Genomic DNA, 19,489 nt, shown 5'->3' with positions numbered 1-19,489 from the left:
CCAAGATCACAGAACTAATAAGCAATGGAACCCAGAGCTTGAAGGGAGGCCTGGCTCAAAGCACCATATGCTATGGTGCTGTGGGAAGTGTAGAGATAAATATTCCAGAATAAATATGCCCTTTAAGGAGTTTTCAGTCCAGTTGGCGAGATGAACAGGTACAAGTACCATAAAATACAAAGTAGAATGTGATAAATGGTAACGTACAAGCAATGAACTCCAGGTGCCCACAGGAATAATTCATTTGACCCTGGGATCCAGGAGGTCTTCAAAAAACAGATGGCATTTGAATGGACTCATGAAAGATGGTGCCACAGTAGGAGGAGGAAAGGGAGAGGGGGAATAAGGAAGAACAAAGAAAGACCAGCCCTGGCAGAGACCTGGGAGTCCAAGAGCACCTGACAGGTTGCCAAGTCGGGAGGGTGGGGACCACATCACCACCCGGCTTATGGTTTCTTTTCTTTCAGGATAAAGTCCAGATCTCTTAACAAGGCTGACCAGGGCATTCAGGAACTGGGCTTCTTCCCAAGCCATAAATTGCCACCGTTGTGTCAGTTCACAACTCCTCATACTGTCTCTCACATCTAAGTCCTTCTTGCTGGGACGCTCGGGCCATGTTTTCCACTCCCCACTCCCACCCCTGACTCATTGTCAGGCAACATCCTATTTATTCATCCTTAAGTGCTGGACATCTCGCCCTCGCCCCAGGCAGATGCAGCCTCCCCTCCAGTGGGCTATTAGAGCCCCTCCACATTCAGCACCACACTGATCAAGCTGCCTGTGCTTGCTCACTTATGGCCTGCATCTCCCACAATGCTGGGAGCCTCATGGGGGTTGGGGCACATGATTTTTTTCCCCAGAGTTTAATGCAGCACCTGCAATATAGGAGGTGACAGCAAAGATTGACTGAATAAATGACCCAACAATGGGAAGAGGTGAGACATGAGGGAAGAGAGGAAACTTGGGTCCAGATTTTGAGTTGGGAGTTGGGGGCAAAGGAGCAGGACTTTGGATTTAATGTGTTTGATTTTCATTCTGCGGACAAGGAGGGGACTCCACGATGAGTTTGAGGAAGAAATATATCCTGCTTATCAGGTTGCAGTGCACGAACATAGGGAGAGAGCAAGGCTGGAGACAGGCAAATATGTTAGAAGGCTTTCGTGACGGTGCAGACAAGAAATGGGAAAGCAAGCACACTACTCATTTAAAGAACCCTTTAAAAAACTGAAAGCAGATGTTCAAAAGTACATCTTGGTTGTGACCTGAAGACTGGCAGCATTCCATAAGGCCAGACTTGACTGCTGTGGACCAGTCTGGGAAGGGCTGGGAAACTGTTCATAGGAGCTCTAAAGGAATCGACATGAATCAGTGGAAGCACTGGCAAAAGCACCCCTGGGAAACCGCCTATTATATGACTAAGGCTTTGAGAAATCTCTGGTGATGGCCTGGCAGAATGTTCGGCAGCTGAATCTGTCACTGAAAACCTGAGAGGGCTTCTGGGAGCGTGTGTATTACGGGCTGTGGGAATCCTGGGTCATAAAACTTTCGCCCAGCCGCTGGAGTGCCTGACTGGGCAATTAAGGAGGATTCTTTCAAGCAGATCAAAAGGCTCTGGTGAGGTGATCTCAGGAAGCTTCCTGCCCTCCCTGTGAGGAAGGTAGGAGTCGGGCCTCATTATCATCATTTTACAGATGAGAAAAGTAGGTTCCCTGGTGACTAAGTCCCTTGCCTGAAGTCAAACAGCCAGCAAAGGGTGGGACCCAAAAATAAGCATATCAGTCACCTGACTCACAGGACATCGTTGCTCCAGAGCTCCCATCCCACAGAAGATGGCCTGTTCTTGGGAAGTCTGAGCCGCATTTGGAATGTTAGGGCACGAGGTGGTCTGCAGGGGCTATCTCAACCACTTGACACACACGGATACTTCCACACACACCCAGAGACTTGGCATCAGCTTTGTGCAACATCAAATGTCTTGACAGTCTTCTTACATTAGCCATTTTATGAAACCAAAGACCTCAACTTAAAAATCACAATGCAGTTCACCCCTTGGCCCACCTATAGGCAAAGCATTTCAGAAGGCACACACAATTGTAGCAGTCATCTTATGGAACTTTTCCCCAAGTTCGTAGAGTTGTGCCTGGCTTCAAATGGCTGTTCTACCCCTCACTATTCCCGGGAGATTTGCAAGTTACTTAACCTCTCTGAGTCTCAGATCCCACATATGTGAATTGGAAATATGTAGGCTACCTCTCTTACTGTGTTGTTGGAAGGATTCAGTGAGGTCTGGAATGTAAAGTATATGGTACAGTGCCTAACATGTAGTCATCAATAAAAAACATTAGCAATTATTAATCACACTGATTATACAAGTGACCCAAGTACAAAATGTAATTCTATGTTTTCTTTCTGTTCACAGTCTGGCTACTAAGGAATTAAGTCAAATCTTAATATCTAACCAGTTCCCTCCCTTCCAGGCCAGGGAAATTTATTTTTACTCTTAATCTCAACCACCTGCCATGTTTTACAGAGGAGGTAATTACTCTTAGTGCAAAGGATACTTGTTATAGGAAGACTCTAAGAGTCTCAGAGATGGGTCTAGCTTGTGATGGCTTCAGAATCTCCTCTGGAGCCCTGCCTTGGGCCTCCTTAGTCTTGTCACTGCTGCCTGGTCATCAACAGGTCCAGCATCCAACCAACTAAAGGTAGCCAACAAAGAAAGGCCAAAGGCTAGTTCCCAGTTGCAAGATGACATATACGTCTTTGGTTGTGACTCCAACAGCATGCTTGAGTTGCACAGTGTCTCCTGACCTGGAAGACCATCCCTCCAAATGAGCCCTGGTCATCCAATGTGCTTGAAGAGGCATGTCCTATTATAGGCTGTTATTCTTTTTGAATATTATGGCTGGACTACATGCACATCACTGTTCTGTGCTCATCCCATTAGCACATCCCACAGGTCACCTGCAGTTGGGTGACAGCTCCTGTATACTCCTCCACCTTCTTACTCTAAGTTCCTACATCTCTTGGACTGTGGTCTTTATCTGCCACAGGAATGCACTTGGCCCTCTCTCAGGGCAGACCAGGGAGATAATGCTTCCAACTAATAAAGGACAAGCATTAGTAGATAAATGCCCTAGTGGCCTCAGCCCCAAGTGGACAATTCTGAGATATGTCCCATTCTGTTTCTCAATGGAGTTCTCAGCACAGTTGAGTCTCAGGTGAGTGCAGCAGCAGCTACTCAGTCATGCACCCTTTACTGGCAGCCTCCTGCCTTCCTTGACTCCCTTCCTCACTCCCCTACCAGAGCCTCCTAGGATCACCTCCAAATTAACTGCTGGCACCCAAGTCCTTGTCTGGGATCTGCTTTTGGGAAAGCCCAAACCAAAAAAATAAAAATAAAAAAAATTCAATAAAAATAGCCTTTCTTTAAAAACAGCATAAATAATTTAACTAATACAACTATATTAAATAGACATTGGCACTGAAATACAATATGGAACAAAACTGACAAGCATGAAACCTCTCATCACAGCGTAGTGCTCTCTCTCAACAGAACAACTACCACTGAAATCTTCTAGGACTTTTTCCAGTCACACCCCAAACTCCTGCGTTCCCATAATCTCCCAGGTATTGAAGAATTCCACCTTATTCCTGGGTTTTCCAAGGGCTTTATTGCCTGTTAGGGGCCAGGATTACGATGAGACCAATGAAGTCAGGTTGTACAAATCCAAGGCTAGAGCCAGTCTTTATTTAAAAGTTTGACAATTTTTTCATCATCTTTTGGCAGTGATTTTGAATTTTAAATCATTGCTTTAAAATTTAATTTATCTTGATTACTGAGGTTTTCAGCATCCCTTAAATTTAGCACCCAAAGTTAGTGCCTCACTCACCTCATATTATCCCCAGCGATAAATATGAAGTGAGTCGTACAAGAGCCCATAGCCAGCTAGTGTGAAGCTCTCCAAAACCAATTAATTAGACTCCTCAGGGCCAAGATGGAGCTGTTCATTGGTTCATTCAATGTCAACTTACTACTATCCTCTTTGATCCTTTTCCTTCCAGCTCCCAAACTTACAGGCAAAAAATAGATCAGAGTACTCTGTAATTTTTTTCCTGCATGATCCTCAGAAAATCTTTGCTTAGCTGAGGCAAGGCATGTTCTCAATAACTTATTCAATGAGTGTCCTTCTCATCCTAGATGTACACCTCATCTCCATCAAAAAGGGTGCCCTTTACTTAGCTCTGCAGATGTTACATGTTTAAAACACTGGCTAAGAGGGCTCTAGTAAGCCTATTTTCCACTAAGACTTTTTAAATTTAACTTTGGGAGTTTTGTCCTGAAAAATGTGTAAGTATTTGGAATCTATAAAAACAGTTTTGTTGTTTTGGTTGTTGCTGTTGTTGTTGTAGTTTTAGACGGAGTCTCATTGTTGCCCAGGCTGGAGTGCAGCAGCGCAATCTTTGGTCACTGCAACCTCCACCTCCCAGGTTCAAGTGATTCTCCTGTCTCAGCCTCCTAAGTAGCTGAGACTACAGGCACCTGCCACCACGTCTGGCTAATTTTTTTGTATTTTTAGTAGAGATGGGTTTCATCATGTTGGCCAGGTTGGTTTTGAACTCCTGACCTCAGGTGATCTGCCCGCCTCAGCCTCCCAAAGTGCTAGGATTACAGACATGAGCCACCACGCCCAGCCCAAAGACAATTTTTAAACAAAATTATTTCACCTAATGTGCGGTATCTTGAGTGTTTTTTAAATTTTCACATGTGCCTTATAGTGGATGTATTTTCTTTTTGGTTTTCGATTTTTTTTTCTATTTCCGTGTAGCACATTGCCACAAACGTAGACGTTTAAAACAGCAGTCATTTATTTTCTCACAATTTCTGCAGGTTAGGAGTTTCGCATGGCTTAAGTGGGTTTTCCAATTAGGGTCTCATCTGGCTATGGCTCAAGTATCAGGCAGGCTGCATCCTCATCTGGAAACTTAACTGGGGAAAAATCAACTTCCAAGCTCATTCAGGTTGTTGGCAGAATTCATTTCCTTGTGGCTCTCTTAGTGAGGGTCCTGGCTTTTTTCTGACTGTTGGCTAGAAGCCGTCCTCAGGTCCTAGAGGCCCCCACAGTTCCCCATCATGCAGGCCTCCCCGACATGGCTGCTTGTTTCATCCAGCTCACAAGGAGAGTCTCTGATACAGAATCTGATATAACATAACTCAATCACAAGAGTGACATTCCATCCCCCTGGCCATATTCTGTGGGCTAGGAGCAAGTCACAGTTCCTCAGGCAATCGACAGAAGGAGATTATACAACGGCATGAACACCAGGAGGTAAGGATCATAGAGGGCACCTTGAAGTAGGTGCCACAATAAGAGTCTCTGCCTTAACTTTAGCAACTGTCACATTCTCTGCCAGAATACCCTCATCTCATACCCTCCCATTCCACCACTAGAAGGCACAAATACAGCTCACCACCACCAACTATACAATTTCTTTGCAGTCACATATTTTTACCTTAGAAATTCTTGTGACATTTGCATTTGCATTTATTCTATAATGTATCCCAGTATGTTTTTATATAAGAATTTATTTAATATTTACTGGTTAGATAGTTTAACTCTTCATGTCTTCAAATGGAAACAAAACTTAGGAAGATGTGCCATGTTTTTTCATATGCAACTGTGTACTTCTGTTGGAGGACAGTTTAAACTGTATTTATCCTAGTTTTCAAATCCCTTAAAGTTTACCTGGAAGACCTATAGGGTGGACCTATAAGAATCTATTTGCATAAGTCATTAAGCCTCCTGGGAAGAAATGCATTCTAAGGAAAAGTTACCCAAACTTTGTTGATTTTTTCACATTTTACAACATGTATGATATGTTCTGCATTTGAAAGCCACCTGTACTTAATACTTTTAATTAACTCCTTTTTTTAAAATTTACCCTCTTCTTTAACAAAAACAATAACTTACACTTTTCCTAGTACACTTTAAAATAAAGTGGCTAATGACTAAATTTTTTGTTTTTGTTTTTGTTTGTTGAGACAGGGTCTCGCTCTACTGCTTAGGCTGGAGTGCAGTGGTGCGATCATGGCTCACTGCAGCCTTGATCTCTCGGGCTCAAACAATCCTCCTGCCTCAGCCTCCCAAGTGGCTGGGACTACTGGTGCATGCCACCAAGCCTGGCTAATTTTTTTTTTTTTACTTTATGTAGAGACAGGGTCTCACAATGTTGCCCAGGCTTATCTTGAACTCCTGGTCTCAAGTGACCCTCTTGCCTCAGCCTCCCAAAATGCTGGGATCACAGGTGTGAGCCACCACGCCCAACCTGACTAAATGTTTTAATCATAATTTGCTTAACATCAAAATTCATTTCAACCCCACCCCAGCCACCTGTGGTAAGCAGCCTCTAAGATGATCCCCAGTGATTCCTGCCCCCTTGTTATTCACAGCCTCGTGTAACCTGCTTCAGAGTGTGAGCTGGACCTAGTTACTAGTTTCTAATCAATAGATTTTGGCACAAGGGATGATACATCACTTCGAAGAATAGATTATAAAAGACTGTGACTTGTGTCTTGTTTGCCTTCTGCCTCGCCCTATCACTTGTTCATTACAACAAAGCCAGCGCCATATTGGGAGATACTCTATGGAGAGATCCATGTGGAAAGAAACTGAGGAAATCTTCTAGCCAGTAGGTCCTGAGGCACAGAGACCCTCAGCACAACAGCCGGCAAGAAACTGAGTCCTACCCCCACCAACCCCAGGAAGCTGGGAAGCAGCCCCTCCCCTATGCAGCCTTGCCGTGACCACAGCTTTGGGAAAGACCCAGAGCCCAGGGACCCAGTTAAGCGTCTCCTGGATTGCTGACCTTAAAAACTGTGAGACACTAAATGATGCTGTTTTAAGCCGCTAAGTGTTGGGGTAATTTGTTACATGGCAATGGATAACTAATACAGCCTCGACCAATGGTCGGTGCCCCACACTTTAGAGAACACCATCCTAAAGGGACCATGTTCCAGTGGGACACTATTCCAGTGTGGTAAGTGGAGCAATCATGGAAAGTAGAGGGACAAGTTGAGTGCAACGGCTCAGACGTGTCCAGATACGCTTCTTTACCTCTGCCTTGGAGCTTGTTCCAGAACCTGTGAGGGTGAATGCTGAAACAGAAAAAAAAAAAAAAAGAATTACTTTATTAAAACCTCCTTGAGTTACTGGGAGGCAGCGTGGCCCTGCTTTGGGGCAAATGTAAGTAAACAAGATGCAAAAAGACAGAGGCATCGGGTCAGGATGGATCACAAGGTGACACTGGATGAATGTGGGATCCCCAGTGCAGACACCAGCCACACCAACCTTGGCAAGAGCCTCCAAAGCTTGAGTGCAGACATCAGAGCAGAAAGCTGGAGCTGGGAAACAGAAGAGTAAATACTACATGAGAGACAGGGGGATGAAGTTCACATGGACACATGAGCTGTTCCCTGGGACTTCCAGAAATAACTAAGATGAGACCCTTGGCAGGGGATCCCAGACAGTAAGACAAGAGACTGACACAAGGTAAACATAAAGCAAATACAAATATGTATTGACAATCAATAAAATAAAAGGTGTAATGGATATTGTGACCCTGATCCTCCTCAAAGTCTAGGGTCCCCAGGGACTTAAGAATATGAAATATTCTCTTCCTAACAATATTGTAAGACCACAATACAGGGTTCCGCCTAGCCTTCCAGAGTGTGATGTAAGAAGGGCATTTATCATTAATTCCTCTTTACAGAAAAGGAAATGATTTCACTCAGCTCACACAGCTGGTGGGCCTTGATAGACTTGGAACCAGAACCCAAGGCTTTTGATTCCTCGTCTAGTTTTCTTCTCCAGGTTGTCCCTTTAATTTCCATCATTACCCCACCCTTCCCACTGGAATAGTGCCTTAATGCTGTTCCTTCAGGATGGTGTTTTCCACAGTGTGGCATAAACCATAAGTCAAGGATGTATTAGTTATCTATTGCTGCACACTGACATTCAGTGCAAAATGCGGAAAGAGAGAAATACCGTGGTTTTTCCGATCTAAAGAGTATAATATAAATGAGCTTATGTTTACCCCCTTGGCCTGGCCCCACAACTGGAGGCTGCTTTTTTTTTTTTTTTTTAAACAGGGTTTGCTGGGGCAGAAGCCTGCTTATTCAGTGCTGCACAGTGCAAACACCAGCCAACCACCTCCTGCTCATCACACCACAGCCAAACTGCTCTGAAATGCAACCTCAATGCCCTCTCAGGCTGAGCTCACTCCTCAATTTCTGGGTGCACAATCAGCCCTGAACACAGGAGACAGAAGAAAGCACCAGTGCATTGTGGAACGTTTCCAACACAGCAATGATGCTACTTTAAACAGCTCAGTGTTGTGGTATTTGTTACACAGCAATAGATAGCTAATACATCCTTGACTTATGGTTTGTGCCACACTGTGGAAAACACCATCCTGAAGGAACAGCATTAAGGCACTATTCCAGTGGGAAGGGTGGGGTAATGATGGAAATTAAAGGGACAACCTGGAGAAGAAAAACAGATGAGGAATCAAAAGCCCTGGGTTCTGGTTCCAAGTCTATCAAGACCCACCAGCTGTGTGAGCTGAGTGAAATCATTTCCTCTTCTGTAAAGAGGAATTAATGATAAATGCCCTTCTTACATCATGCAGTTATTAGCAGCCTCAAATTACAGAACCTGAGTGAAAGCTCTGTAATATGTGAGGTTGTACACCAAGCGAGGAGTTATAATCATCAACATTATCATCATCTTTATTGTCGGCTGTTACAAGGTAAAACCAATAAAAGTTTAAATGCCCCAGTCAAAGTCCAACTAAGTAAACAGAAACCACTCTAGGTATTTGAAACCAGGGGAAATTAATATAGAGAATGGGTTACCTAGGTGAAGAGCTGGAAAGACAACTAGAAAATAGTGTCTTTCAGTTCAGAGATGAATAATAGCAGGAAGCCACTATCACCCGTAAGCTGGTGGAACAACAGGAAGAGGCAGGATCGCAGCAACCCAAGGCTTAGGCTTACCCTGTAAGAAACTGGAACCGTAGCAGGAGCTAGAACCAAGGAAGAAATGCAAATTCTCTGCCAGAGACACCTCTGAAGGCAGAGGGGAGGAGAAACACCCTGGTCTCTCCTTTCCTGATCCCCTTTGATCTTCTGCCAGTGCCTTCCTCTGGCTGGACCCCGTCAGAAACCAGGTGACACAAGAATGACAAATGCATCTGGAGCCCACAAGTCCTGGTCCAAAGAAGCATTCTATTTAGCAAGAAATGCAACGAAGTGCTGGAAATGAAAATAACCCAACAAAGACACCCAAGGTCCCAAAGGCAGAGCCCAAAGGAGCATGGAGTTCATCTGGTCCAAGTCCTGGTTCTATAGGTGAGAGTTCAAAGAGGAAAATGATGTGACTTGTCCAAAACAATGACACAGCTGGCTCCGGGCAGTCTGGAACCCGGGCATCAGCTTCCCAGTTCATAGCTGTTTTCACAACATTAACTTTACAATAATAAAAAGCAGAGGCTCTTCAACTCACCAAATGGATGTGTTCCACTAGTTGATTTCTAGGGCAATGATTTGGATTTCAAAATTCATTTTTCCATGAAAACAACGTTTTCTGGGCTGATTGTGGTCCCACACTGGCTATCAAATACCTATCGAGCACACTACATGGAAAAGAAAAGAACCTTAGTGCTCCAAATCAATAAGAAATCAAGGCCGGGCGCAGTGGCTCACGCCTGTAATCCCAGCACTTTGGGAGGCCGAGGCGGGCGGATCACGAGGTGAGGAGATCGAGACCATCCTGGCTAACACGGTGAAACCCTGTCTCTACTAAAAATACAAAAAATTAGCCAGGAGTGGTGGCGGGTGTCTGTAGTCCCAGCTACTCAGGAGGCTGAGGCAGGAGAATGGCATGAACCCGGGAGGCAGAGCTTGCAGTGAGCTGAAATCACGCCACTGCACTCCAGCTTGGGAGACAGCGAGACTCGGTCTCAAAAAAAAAAAAAAAAAAAAAAAAAGAAAGAAAGAAAGAAAGAAATCAAAAGCCTGATCAGCATCTTTCTCCTAGGGCAGACCAGAAGAGAGAACGATCTGCCCCATCTCTCCTCCCTCCACCTTGCTGGCCAAGGTTTCCCCTGCTCTGACATGAAGGGGCAGAGCACCTTGCCATCCAACTGGTGACAGGGTACTTCTCCATCCCCACATCCTTTCCTACAGTGGTTGTCTCAAAAGGGCAGTCTGTGGTTGCAAAGGCAGCAACGAAGGGGCCTGGAGCTCCTGGAGGCCTGGAAGAGGTCTCTCATTGCTGTTTTCTCATTATTGTTGCTGGTGTTGGTTTTGCTCTTTACATCTTTGTGCCCTCGGCATCCTTCTAGTGACTGACACAATCCAATCCTGAGATTGTCACTCAGTACCACACCCTGCCCAGAAAGGTCTGAATTACCATCTTCAGGCTGCGTTATGGGGAAAGGTAATAGTCATTATACGATAATTTTATATTTGGGAAATGAAAACAATCCCTTTTGTTTTCTGCTGTAAGTTAAAGAAGGTAAAATTTTCACACATGCAAAAGCAGTCTTCTTGGTTAATGAGGATATTTAGGAAGAACCAAGAGAGCTGAGCATGTACTGAGGAAACACCTCCACGTGGTGCCATCTTCAATGGCAGAGATGGTCACGAGATGGGCGCTCCCCTCTCTGGGCTGCCGTCAATTTCCCTCTGGTTCTGGCAGAGAATTCCCTAAATGGCTGCAAGGTTGCCCACGCTTGATCTTCTGGTTTTGGACACCCTCCTACAGTTGTTAAGCTCTAATTTCATGAACCAACTACACTAGAAAGAGAAACTACCCATCTACCCAAAAATGAGAATGAGAGTAAGATCCCTGGGAATGTAAAAGAAATGCAACTTAGTAGCTAATGCAAGAAATGGAAACAAATACATTTCCTTCCTTGCAGGTCAAAACACAGAGACGTATTTCCTCAAACCTTGACAACTATCTCCCAGGTGAAGAGAACAGGAAATTAAGGTTTTTACAGCTTTGGCAGCATTCACACTCCAGTGCCCTTTGCTGTAAAGCCTCCCTGCCCTGCAGAGGCAGAAGAGTTTGTTCTTATCCCTTGCCTCCTTGCCCCTGACCCATGCTCCCATCCTATTTGATCAGGTACACCATATACACTCGCACAGTCAGTGCACTGCACAAGTCAGGAGGTGCCATTTCCACCAGCTGTATTGTGACTGGGCTCCCTGGAGTTGTATGGTGCTTCCATCAGGGTGTGTTCTGTGGCTTGCCTTGTAACACAACTGACACCTGCAAGGCCATGGACTCCTAACTGACCTATAGTCACTGGCAGTGTCCCTGGCACGTAGCACAGTGCCTGGTACCTAGATAAACCTTAACATAAACTCCTAGGGATTTAAGAAGCAATTAATTGGACAAGAGAATCAGCACCACTCTAAGACAAGAAATAAGTAGTTATTTTAGGCCGGGCACAGTGGCTCACGCCTGTAATCCCAGCACTTTGGAGGCTGAGGTGGGAGGATCACCTGTGGTCGGGAGTTCAAGAGCAGCCTGGGCAACATGGTGAAACCCTGTCTCTACTAAAAATACAAAAATTAGCCAGGTGTGGTGGCACACGCTATAATCCCAGCTACTCGGGAGGCTGAGGCAGGAGAATCGCTTGAACCCAGGAGGCAGAGGTTGAGCCAAGATCCACTGCACTCCAGCCTGGGTGACAGAGCAAGACTCTGTCTCAAAAAAAAAAAAAAAAAAAAAAAAAAGTCGTTATTTTAAATAGGAGCAAAATTCTTTTAGAGTATGGATACTTCTTGAATTAACCTTAGATACTTTAAAGAGTAAATATAACATAACAGTTAAGATCTCTGGCCCTGGAGTCAGAAGGATCTGGGTTTTAATCCCAGCTTTACAACTAATTGAGCCATGCTGGGCATGTTCCTAGACCTCCCTAAGCCTTAGTGTCCTCATCTGTGAGGGTAACTGAGATAAAGCCTTAGCATGGTGCCTGGCACACAGTCACGCTCAATGCATCTTAGTTGTAATTATGAAGTACATTGGAGGTGTCAATTAATCCAGGCAATAACATGAAAAGAAAATGTTAGCTATCCATATTTATATCCCACAAAGAGGAATAAGCTCAAAATCTATTAAGCGCCCAATTAATGTTTGCTGAGTGAATAAATGAGAGAGAAGAGGAGGAGGAGGAAAGAAGGTGGGGGAGGAGGAGAAGGGGTACTGAACTAGGAGTCAGGAGGGATACAGCTTCAAATATGCCATCACTAACTTTGTGACTTGAAGTAAGTTCCTTTCTTGGTCTCAATTTGCTCCTTTTAAAGATGAAAAGTGACTGGATGATGCCTCAGGTTCTTCCTTCATGATACCCTCTTGGGGCTCCAGCAAAGACCAGAGTTCCCACTGCTGATCATTTTTGCAGTGTTCCCTCAGATGCTGCAGGTGGTGCTGCTGAGTTAGGAAGAAAACCTGTTTTTCTGCAACTTAGTTCTTAGCTGCCAAGTATTAATAGCAGACCAGAATTAGGGAAATCACTTACTTGTTGCTGAAAATGCCTGGGGCGGTAAATGAGTCACTCTACTTCCTCTCTTGCCTACCTGGCCTCTCCCGTTGCCATGAAAGTGCCGCGGGTGTGGAGTGGCAGCTAGCCCTGATTCTAGTTCCATTCCTGTTTCCGGCTGGTGACCTTGGGCAAAGATATGTGCCCTCTTGGGACCTCTATTGTAGTCTGCAAAATGACAATAATAATTCTGGCACCCCAGGAGTGTTGAGAAGATTAATTAAATAATGTGTGTCAGTTGAAGATCACAGCACCTGGCACCTAGTAGGTATTCAAGAAGTGTTGGTTTCCTTCCTTCTCTGCCTTGCAGTCACTGTGGATTGTGGTTAGCACTTCAGAAGAAATGAACAGAGCACAGTGACAGACAGATGAGGAGGTGGGCTTCCCAAGAAGGATGCACTGAGGAGGGGACAGGCCCTCTGAGGCTAGAAGGATGTGGAGGAGGAACAGCATCCCAAGCGAAGGGTCGGCAAGTACAAAGGCACAGTCCATCTCACCCAGCTCCCCTGGCCCCTGCCATTACAAACCCATCTGCAATCCCTGGCTGGCTCTGACCTCTGAGCCCCAGGGTCTACCTTGTTCATACCTCTACAACAACAGTCATTCGCTCCTATTGTACATTTTGCAAACATGCATGTCCCTTTGAGGACCAGGAATGCATTTTATTCATATCTATCTCCCCAGAACCTGGTGCAACAAAAGCCTTAATGAATAAATGAGCCAATGACTGCATCATACTGGGACCCATTCAGTCTCTCATTAGCTGTCTTTACGTAAATGCATCCTGACCTTTTGGCTGCCTCCCATCTTGGCATACTCAGCACCTAGTACATAGTAAGTGCTCAACAAATGCCTGCTACTGAACTTCAGTTTGATTGTCATGTATCGAGCACCCACTGTGTGGCAGGAACTCTACTAATCACCAGAGACGCAAAGATGTATCAGGGGTAAGCCAGGGTGTGAAGGACCCACGTTTTAGAAAAATAAAAGAACCAGGAGCACATATGCAGCAATTGACATGTTCATTTCTCAAGTGCTTTATATGCACTCTTCTACTTAATCCTCACAAAAACCTGTGAGGTAGGTACTATGATTAGCGCCACTTCATAGATGGGAAAATTGAGGCTTGGGTGGAGAGACCCACACCGGGTGGCAGAGCCAGGCTGAAAGCCAGGGGTCTGGCACTAAAACCCTCGCCATTTACCACTTTGCCATAAATGTGTGCACACAGAAATAATGTAGACGTGTGCCCGGTGTGGGGGAACTGAGAAATGGAGGTGGCAGTTGGGATCTTCCAGAGGACAGTCCCTGTGAATTGACCTTTCAGGACAAAAAGAATGTTTCCTGGAAGATCACGGTGGCAGTGCAGAATTGCAGCAGAGAGGGAAAGGAATATTCAGGCAGAGGGATGAGGTCCCGCAGCCTGCAGAGATTATGGTAATGAGGATGCAACACACAGCCTGGCCACAGGGTCTGCCTGGAGACACAGGCTCTTCCCTGCCTCAGGAAGATCAAGTGCTGGATCTAGAGCAGGACAGCTCAGGAGAGGATACACAACAATGGGGACATACCTGGAAACGTTTTGTAGAGATAAGTTTAACAAATAGAAACTTGCCCTTTTTAGTAACCGATCTGTGGGACTTCCCTGCCTTTAGTCTTGGCAATCAAAACACATAAAAGCCTAAAGCACTGATTCAACATTCACTAAACTCCTACTCTGTGCCAGGCACTTACAATTAAATACCCGCTCTGTGCCGTGACAGTCAGACTTTGAGAGGCAGTGGAATTCATTGAGGTATGAATTTCTCTGGGCTTGAAGCTCAATTCTGTTACTCATTAAATACGTCACTTTGCACAAGTTACTTCACCCCTCTGTGACTCGGTTTCCTCATCTGTAAAATGAGAATATTGATAATAGCTATCTCATAGGATTATTGTATTAAATGAGTTAATGCATATCAAGGGCTTAGAACACGGCCTGGCAGACAGTAAGCACCCAATAAATGCTAGATACTGTCCACGTGTGCTACTATTGGATCTATACTCTTTATGGAACACTTACTAAGGGCCAGGTGTTGGGCTGGAAGTTGAAGGTTTGGAGATGAGTGAGACCATGTCCCCTGAAACTCCAGTAGGTCAGAGTTTAGTAAGCGTGAGGCTTATAAAAGAAGTTATCGCAATTAAATGAAATAAAAGCTGTATTAATCAGAATCACAAAGAAGAGGTAGGGTCTGTTGGGTGATTTATGGATAGTGGCCACTCTATAAAACTGGGTGCATATTTAGTCTGCACCACAAAGCTTTAAGGGAGATGCCGTCATTGTCCTTGTGTTCTATCTGAGTAAACACAAGGTTCCTCAGCAATGCATGCAGCTGGGGTGCAGAATGGAGGCCATGCTGCTAAGAAGGATGCATTCAGCTGTGGGAGCACAAGGAAGGAGGAACTGAGCCTTCCAGTGGATGAGTTGCAGCTGGGGCACACAGAGCAGGTAGTATCTGGGCTGTCTTCATGGATTCTGAGAGAGAAGGAATTCCAGGTAGGGGAAAGAGCACATGACGCAAAGACCTGGAGTTGGAAATGATACGGTCATTTGCAGAGACAGTCAAAATTTGTCCCAGCTGAAGCAGAAGCGAAGTGTGAGACCTGTGCCTGCACAGAGGCCTTGAATGTGGTGCCGTGGAGCTCAGACTTGTTCCTGGAGAAGACAGGGAATTGCTGCGGTTTCCAATCAGGAGATGCTGAGCAAAAAGAAACAGCTCCCCCTCCACTCTTCTCCACGCACCCCCAGACCCCAGGAATCTGGGCCAAGGCAGGATCCGCAGGCTTCTTATTAACAAGCCCATCAAGGAGTCTGTCCAGCCTCCCGATGGCGCATAAATAATTTACAGTGACGGGGCCTGTTGATGTGGGATGGCAGCCAGCTGCCCGCTTCTTCAGCCTCACTGCTTCCTCTCGCTCCACTGGCCAACCAGGTCCCGAGGACCTGCAGGAGGACTCTGTCCTGAGTGACAGAGGCCCGGGAGCACCCAGATGCCCTCCACACCACCGTCCCAGTGGGAGGCAGGGGGTTCACAGTCCTGGAAGACTGCAGAGCCCCTTGGCCCTGGCTCCCTGGGAGGTCACGTTTAACCCCGTGAAGGCCTGAAGGGGCCTTTTGTGTTTTCAGCACATTTCTCAGAAGCAAGGCAGAAAGGTTTGACGTAGCCTAAGGGACAAGGCCAAGGCTGGACACAGACATAAGGGGCGGAGTGGCAAAGGGCTGGTGAGCCTGGCCTCCTGCCTCAGCCTGCAGGGGCTGCAGGCCTGGCCGGCCACTTCCTGGCTGCCTCACCTCGCCAGATCCTGTGTCTCAGTTCCCCTGACCACACAGAGGAGTCCCGAAGGAGACCTCCACAAAGCCCCCATACCGTCTCTCCCTCTATCGCAGAAATTAAATCCATCTGCCAAATGCAGGAATTAATCAATACAAATGCAGTGAAACCAAAATAATCACCCATTTAAAATTATCCTGTAATCCATACTGAAGTCACATTCAGCTACATTGTGACACCAGCTCTGTTAGATATAAGCCCATACCTAAACCAAGTTGGTGAGATGTGAATTCCAGTGGGTGTGGAAGCTAAAGAAAAGCCTTCCGAATGAGGAGAAAAGCCTTTTGCTCAAACCTCGGCGGGAGAGGGGATGGTGAAATTGGATGAAAACTACTACAGACTGGGCGTGGTGGCTCATGCCTGTAATCCCAGCACTTTGGGAGGCCGAGGTGGGCGGATCACCTGAGGTCGGGAGCTCGAAACCAGCCTGACCAACATGGAGAAACCCCGTCTCTACTAAAAATACAAAACTAGCCAGGCATGGTGGCACATGCCTGTAATCCCAGCTACTTGGGAGGCTGAGGCAGGATAATCGCTTGAACCCAGGAGGCGGAGGTTGCAGTGAGCGGAGATCGTGCCATTGCACTCCAGCCTAGGCAACAAGAGTGAAACTCCGGCTCACAAAAAAAAAAAAAAAAAAAAAAAAAAAACTACTACAGTTAGGATGACTGAGGAACCTTCTGAAGCTTACCTAGATGTCTGGATTTTATTCAGCTCTTGCTGCAGCTGTGAATTATCTTGTTAAATACACTAACCTATGATACTGTTACAGGAAAGAGGTCCCGATCCAGACCCCAAGAGAGGATTCTTGGATCTCACACAAGAAAGAATTCAGGGCAAGTCCAAAGAGTAAAGTGAAGCAAGTTTATGGGAAAGTAACGGAACAAAAGAATGGCTACTCCATAGACAGCCGGTTGCCCATTTTTAAGGTTATTTCTTGATGAAATGCTAAAAAAGGGATAGATGATTCGCACCTGCCCTTTTTAGACCATATAGGGTAACTTCCTGACATTGCCATGGCATTTGCAAACTGTCACGATGCTGGTGGGAGTGTAGCAATGAGGACGACCAGAGGTCACTCTCGTAGCCATCTTGGTTTTGGTGGGTTTTAGCCGGCTTCTTTACTGCAAACTGTTTTATCAGCAAGGTCTTTATGACCTGTATTTGGTTCCAACCTCCTATCTCAACCTGTGACTTAGAATGCCTTCACCATCTGGGAATGCAGCCCAGTAGGTCTCGGCCTTATTTTACCCAGCTCCTACTCAAAATGGAGTTGCTCTGGTTCACACGCCTCTAACAATACTAAGCAGCGGACACACTCAGTTATATGTACACACTTACACACATACATGCATATACACAGAAAGACACATATACAGTCAGCCCTCATTATCTGTGGCAGTTATGTTCCATGAAGTGGTCATGAACATTGAATTAGAGGATAGTGAATCATTCTTCCTGGAGGAAGTCAATGATTAGGTTCCTGTGAGCCTCTGGTCAGAACATTTTCATCAAGTAATCAAACACAACCTTGTCTTATGTGTGTTTTTGCTTAGACACCTTATTTAATAGATATTGTTGATTCATTAACATTGAGCCCTTAGCCAACAGCACCATAGCTTATGCCTCAATGAAGCTTCTCTAACACATGTATTTTCTTCATAAGACACATCACAGCCTTCTGGCATTTAGGAATAAGAGACAGCACTTCAGCTCTACACTTGGGTGCCATTTAAAACATCAAAATCACCCCAAAAAGCACAAAAGTCCCCCAAACATGATACTAACTAGGCCTCAAAAAGGAGACTTGTTTCCAGTTTGAGCTGAAAAAAAGAAGGCAAAGCATCACCTTGTTTCACCTCTGCTGGGAACACGGGTGTTGAGTCAGTCCATTTTTCTGCTGTTCTGCACACGTTCATGAATGACTGAGAAAGTGCTGTGAGTATTGATTTGGGGGTTGCGAGCAAATATTAGCAAGTAGGCAAATTCACAAATATAGAATCTGCAAATAAGGAAGATTAACCCTGTGTGTGGGTGTGTTTGTGTGTGTACACATCTATCTCTATATATTTATCTGTGTGTGGATATGTGTGTGTGCACTGTATTTAGAAAATATTTCAAGGTGGTCCCAGGGTCCTGGCCCACCTGCTCCTGCCCGCTCTTCCCAGGGCCGTCTAAGGAGAGGGGCACTGCAGGTGCTCAGCTGGAGGACAGAGCCCAAAGATCACTCTGAGCAGCACTGAAGCCACAGCTCACGCAACAAGCACTTGGCCCAACAGTCCTCTGAGGGCCACGTTCCAAACAGCCAACACCGCCCTCTCCCCAGAAATCGCCCCACACACATCTTGCTGGCTAAGGACAACCAAGGCCCAAAGGCTCACCCTACAGGCTCACCCCGACACCCTCCTCCCTGAAGCCCTGCCTGCCTCCCACACAAAGCACTGACCACTCCTGCCTTAGCACTTCCCCCGTGGGCCTTGTGTGACAATGCCATTCGCTCACCCATCTGCTTCCACACTGACACTGCTAGGCCCGAAAGGCAGAAACCTATTCTATTTTGTATTCCCAGCCCCTGGCTCAGCGCACAATGGCCGGGAGCTCTTGAATATTTTGAATCACTGAACGGCAGAACAGGAAGGAGTATTAAAGATCATCCACCAAGGCTACTCAAGGGAGGTCAGTAGACTAAAGGGCAACATCTGCCTCACCCGGGAGCCCCTCCCCAGACTTCCTGATCAGAATTCCTGGAGCAGGGACCCAGTAATCCATATTGTAACAAGTTTTCCAGAACGTTCATGTGCCTGCTAAGTTTTAGAAGCTCTCAGTATATTTTACTCCACTCATCCTCATACTTTTACAGATGTGAATGGTGACTTGGTGAAGGAACCTGTTTTCCCAAAGCCACACAGGTGGCTAAGGCCAGGGGCAGAACCAGAACCCATCTCCTAACCGGAGGTCCCGTATGCTCCGGAGCATCTCACAATGAGGAGGCCAACAGGTGCCCCCCACTGGAAACAGCCCTTCCCAGTCTTTCTCCACAAGACAAGCATGGTTTTCGTTTCTCTCCTCTCCTCCCCTTTCCTCTCCTCCCTTCCCCTCCCCTCCCCTCCTCTCCCACCCCCTTCTTTCTCCCTCCTCCTCCTCCTCCTCCTTTTTCTCTCCCTCCTTTCTTCTTCTGCCCCCTCATCTTGGACAAATAGCTTCAGCCATCTGAGAGCCCATTTCCTTTGAGGGTCAAATGGGAATCATCTTATCTCCCGTGGCTGGCTCAGTTGAATGCAAAAAGAATATGTGTTGCCTCCAAGCGGATGTGTTCTGTAATGGCTTGAATAGAACAATTTAGAGAAAAGGACTTGCGAAATTAAAACAGTCCACTCGCAGAGCAAGAGTCATTTTCAAACTCTTCCTCCATTAAATGGTCACCCCATCCCTATTCCCATTCCCACCACCAGCCCTCACTGCCCCCACCACCCCCTCCTTCAGCTGTGACAACAGGATTTGTT

The sequence above is a fragment of the Pan troglodytes genome, chromosome 7 (assembly GCF_028858775.2).
Source record: "Pan troglodytes isolate AG18354 chromosome 7, NHGRI_mPanTro3-v2.0_pri, whole genome shotgun sequence".
NCBI lineage: Eukaryota > Metazoa > Chordata > Mammalia > Primates > Hominidae > Pan > Pan troglodytes.
This window is presented reverse-complemented; position numbering follows the sequence as displayed.